The sequence below is a fragment of the Meriones unguiculatus genome, chromosome 14 (assembly GCF_030254825.1).
Source record: "Meriones unguiculatus strain TT.TT164.6M chromosome 14, Bangor_MerUng_6.1, whole genome shotgun sequence".
Taxonomy (NCBI): Eukaryota; Metazoa; Chordata; class Mammalia; order Rodentia; family Muridae; genus Meriones; species Meriones unguiculatus.
The window spans coordinates 49,381,623-49,386,717 of NC_083361.1; the positions used below are offsets into that span (position 1 = coordinate 49,381,623).

At 40.5% G+C, this 5,095-nt stretch overlaps 2 non-coding genes across 2 annotated transcripts; both read right to left on the reverse strand.

The window, feature by feature from the left end:
* Positions 1-1,151: 1,151 nt before the first annotated feature.
* On the reverse strand, positions 1,152-1,216 carry LOC132647289 (small nucleolar RNA SNORD109A). Its single transcript, XR_009585657.1, has one exon. It is a non-coding gene; the product is annotated as a small nucleolar RNA SNORD109A (small nucleolar RNA).
* A 3,518-nt stretch (positions 1,217-4,734) lies between these two features.
* LOC132647291 (small nucleolar RNA SNORD109A) lies at positions 4,735-4,799 on the reverse strand. The gene has a single exon (XR_009585659.1). It is a non-coding gene; the product is annotated as a small nucleolar RNA SNORD109A (small nucleolar RNA).
* Positions 4,800-5,095: the final 296 nt, after the last annotated feature.

Here is a 5,095-nt window from a genome sequence, read left to right on the forward strand (position 1 = left end):
ACCATGGCTTTAGAAATTGTGTATCCAGCAAGTGTTACCAAGAGTCCTATGCTACAGCTTCGTAAAAGTCTGTTAGTAGTAAGATATATATATATATATATATATATATATATACATATATGTGTGTGTCAGTTGTGAATTAATTGTGTTCATCATGAGGATTTTAAGAAGATTCAGTGTGTGGTTCTTTCTTGTTTCATTGAAGAGTTAGTGCATCTGATCCATTATCAGGATTGTGGGTCTACCAGCTAGCAACATGTTCTTTAGAAATATCTTTCCTTGTTTCATAAAGGAATAGTTGTTTTCATAGATCTTGGGTAACACGCAAATTTTGTTAGAATAGATGATTTGCATCTGTGTGAGAGCGGCAATAAGAGGATGAATGTACCCAAAAGGAAAATAAAAACAACAACAACAAGTAACAGAAAGCAAAGCCCAATTGTCATTTCTCATGATGGATCAACTGAGATGGTTTCCATGCGAGAAAGAGATAGGTAAACACAACATGCTCTGGAAGATTTTGGCAGCTAAGACATAAATGATGAACACCAATAAAACTAGGGAATGTCTCCAACAGGTGCCCTGGCTTCTCACCTAGCCATTATTATCTAGAATTTACCCAGCCTCCAACAGGAAAGACCATTTCAATTTTCCCTCTATATAAATTGAATGATCCTTTAATTATTAGTTATACGTCAGCCTTTACACAACTTTGGGAAAAGTGCGACGGCAGTCATTGTCCTCCAATATTCTTGGGACTACTGGCATGAGCCCTAACCTCCCAGCCTGACACTTTACCACATTTGTGCAAGGGTACATCCCCGGAGACTAGGAATGAGCAGCACGTTCTAATTCATCAGTTCTTACATATTTTTTGAGTACGTCATTTGCACCTACAGTCATCTCTACCTGATATATGTGCCTACTCCTATAGTAAAGGTTGTCTCCCTATCACTTGGAATCATTTCTATCTCTTTGAAAATAGAAAGCAATGAAGATTGTATCAAACCAAGTATGGGTATTGTTATGAGGCCTTTTTCGAAAAATCTCAGAATCTGATGCCATACTGCACAGTTCTCATCCTCTCTGAAGAGGGAAGAGTGCAAGGCAGGCTCTGAACTCCTCATGGGTCTCACGAGGACCTCATATCTGGACCTCAGATCGCATCTGTTCAAGTCAGTCAACGTCCTCAGAGACCTGTTGTCATCATAGATCCAGAAAGGCCTTCGCTCAACACATGAGTTTTCACCTACCAAGTGAAATCCCAGAGAGCTAGACTCCTGGGCCTTGACAAGAAAGTTCAAAACTGTGCAGGAGGCATGTAGCTCATTCTGTCAAAGGTTCTGGGGAAACACAGAGGACAGGATTAAAGAGCCTTTCCCCTTTGACACCATATGAGAAAAATAGAGGTCAACACATTGCCTTTGGTGGGTGTCACTGGCCCCAAATCGGGTACCTGTGAATGTTCCTTGAATTTATGTATTTAATCTTTACAACAAAGATTTGGTAAGAATAGAGAAAACATTCAAGAAAGCAAAATGACTTTTTTCCTATCTAGATAAGATTTTTTCAACATCCTAATTTGCGGTTTTGATTCTATGCTCATCATGTTAACCCGCCTTTACACTTCCTCCTCAGGTTCCCTGTCTTCCATGTATGTTCCTCTCCATCTTACAGTGCACAGTATTGAGCCTTCCAGTTGTCCTGCAATTGTCAATGCTCTGGAGGATTTTGTGATGTATGTCGCATGACCACCAGCTCCTTCCATATTTCCTTGGACAACAAAAAGCAACACACAGGCCAAGCTATATTTTGGTCCATATACATCACCAGGTATCACACAGGACATTGACAGGGACAGGAGTTGGGTTCTGTGTGCCTGATTCCTGAACCTTCTCTTCTTATCACCTCTCATGTCATGTTTCTTCAAATGAACTCAACACCACCCAGGTTCCAAGATGAAGGAAGCCATTGCATTTAATACCAAAAATATTCTTAGTTTTGTTTTGTTTTGTTCTGACAATGGACAACTAGATTTCTGGCTCAACATAATCCATAATCATTTATAAAAAGAATAAATATGGTTCCTTGTCAGCTCTGTTTGGGTTTTTGAAAACTTTATGGCAATTCACCTGAATTTTAGAGGGCAAGATTGCATGTTTCCATGCTACTTACAAGGAAGTGAAAACGCATGGGTTGCTCTCTTAGTATCCACGCCAGAGGATCAATGATAGATGAAATTTGTGAGGGTTATTGTTCTGTGCTCTAGGGGTCTAGACTCCTAACACCCTATCATCTTCCTTTGGGTTCCACACCTGTCAGGGCAGAAATAAAAGTTTAATTCTTTGAGCTTGAATGTCGATAAGGGAAGGAGCTGGGAGAAGGCTTTTCTTAGTACTTCTGGATATATTATTTAGCATTGGAAGCTTCAATGGTAGCTTCAAAAGAAAGTCAAATATGCCAATAACTTCACCTAACTGTTGGTTTTCCAAATGCACCTCAAAATACTAATGGTATTAGTTAGTATCCTTGTCACTTGCTTGGGTTTGGTCTACCTAGCTAAGTCCCCTACAATGCCAGGGCCATAGCAAGTGTTCCACCATCAATAGGCAAGATGAAGCCTAGGTTGTTTAGCCATGAGAGGGACGTTAAATAAATCTCATCTCTTGTGGTACACAGTAGGTAAATATTTAGTCAGGCGAGAATGCGGCCTGTCTACAAACAAAAGACACAATGGGAAGCAGCGTCACTTACCTGTCCTGCCAGAAGGGAAGCACCTCTCCAAGTTTTAGCCTGCAACATAATAAGTATGAAGGTTATCAGAAAATGAAATGCGTCTAGGCAACCTTGACTTTCTAAAGTGTCCCGACCTTCAAGTCTGCCAGCACTTCAGTCTTTCCCAGAACCAACTATTGAATTCATTTCCTCCCTTCCAATCCCCTCAGATTTTAGCCACTGTGGCAAGGATTTCTCTTCTTCTGATGACTTCCTCAGAAGCTGTCTGTGAGAGCATCTTTGCCAGTGCCAGCAGGCACAGTGTGGACGCCTCTCAGTGGGCAGCGAGGAAGTTGGACAAAGCAAAGAAGAAGCAGTGAGTATAGCATTGCAGTATGGTCATTCTTAACTCCTCCTTTCTCAAAGTCAAAACGACCAAGTTGCACAGAGGTGAAAGTCAGTAAGCCCAATGGTACCTTTGAGATTTCAGGGTTTCATTGAAATTTGTCCTCTGTGCATGGAATTCTCTCCTTGTTTATCCAACAGAGTGTTCCATAATTGACTTTAGATTTCTTCCCTGCCATGCAACCTCATCTTGGAAGAGAGGGGAATCCAAAGGTACCTTTTTGTCTACATGTATGTTACCATGTCTCGATTCATAAAAACTCAAGTCTTCCACTTGGAAGAGCGTTGGAATCATCTACCATGCTTCAGGTTAAATCTGATGAAAAGAAGATGTTTTCTACGCACTAACTGACTAGCCCGTGGTCAAATACACATGGGTTCCTTTTTATCGAGTATGCTGTACTACACATCTGAGATTACATGATGTCCTTGATTGGATATTCAAGCTTCAAACATGGCTTTAGAAATTGTGTATCCAGCAAGTGTTACCAAGAGTCCTATGCTACAGCTTCGTAAAAGTCTGTTAGTAGTAAGATATATATATATATATATATATATATATATATATATATATATACATATATGTGTGTGTCAGTCCTGAATTAATTGTGTTCATCATGAGGATGTTAAGAAGATTCAGTGTGTGGTTCTTTCTTGTTTCATTGAAGAGTTAGCGCATCTGATCCATTATCAGGATTGTGGGTCTACCAGCAAGCAACATGTTCTTTAGAAATATCTTTCCTTGTTTCATAAAGGAATAGTTGTTTTCATAGATCTTGGGTAACACGCAAATTTTGTTAGAATAGATGATTTGCATCTGTGTGAGAGCGGCAATGAGAGGATGAATGTACCCAGGAGGAAAAGAAAAACAACAACAACAAGTAACAGAAAGCAAAGCCCAATTGTCATTTCTCATGATGGATCAACTGAGATGGTTTCCATGCGAGAAAGAGATAGGTAAACACAACATGCTCTGGAAGATTTTGGCAGCTAAGACATAAATGATGAACACCAATAAAACTAGGGAATGTCTCAAACAGGTGCCCTGGCTTCTCACCTAGCCATTATTATCTAGAATTTACCCAGCCTCCAACAGGAAAGACCATTTCAATTTTCCCTCTATATAAATTGAATGATCCTTTAATTATTAGTTATACGTCAGCCTTTACACAACTTTGGGAAAAGTGCGAGGGCAGTCATTGTCCTCCAATATTCTTGGGACTACTGGCATGAGCCCTAACCTCCCAGCCTGACACTTTACCACATATGTGCAAGGGTACATCGCCGGAGACTAGGAATGAGCAGCACGTTCTAATTCATCAGTTCTTACATATTTTTTGAGTACGTCATTTGCACCTACAGTCATCTCTACCTGATATATGTGCCTACTCCTATAGTAAAGGTTGTCTCCCTATCACTTGGAATCATTTCTATCTCTTTGAAAATAGAAAGCAATGAAGATTGTATCAAACCAAGTATGGGTATTGTTATGAGGCCTTTTTCGAAAATTCTCAGAATCTGATGCCATACTGCACAGTTCTCATCCTCTCTGAAGAGGGAAGAGTGCAAGGCAGGCTCTGAACTCCTCATGGGTCTCACGAGGACCTCATATCTGGACCTCAGATCGCATCTGTTCAAGTCAGTCAACGTCCTCAGAGACCTGTTGTCATCATAGATCCAGAAAGGCCTTCGCTCAACACATGAGTTTTCACCTACCAAGTGAAATCCCAGAGAGCTAGACTCCTGGGCCTTGACAAGGAAGTTCAAAACTGTGCAGGAGGCATGTACCTCATTCTGTCAAAGGTTCTGGGGAAACACAGAGGACAGGATTAAAGAGCCTTTCCCCTTTGACACCATATGAGAAAAATAGAGGTCAACACATTGCCTTTGGTGGGTGTCACTGGCCCCAAATCGGGTACCTGTGAATGTTCCTTGAATTTATGTATTTAATCTTTACAACAAAGATTTGGTAAGA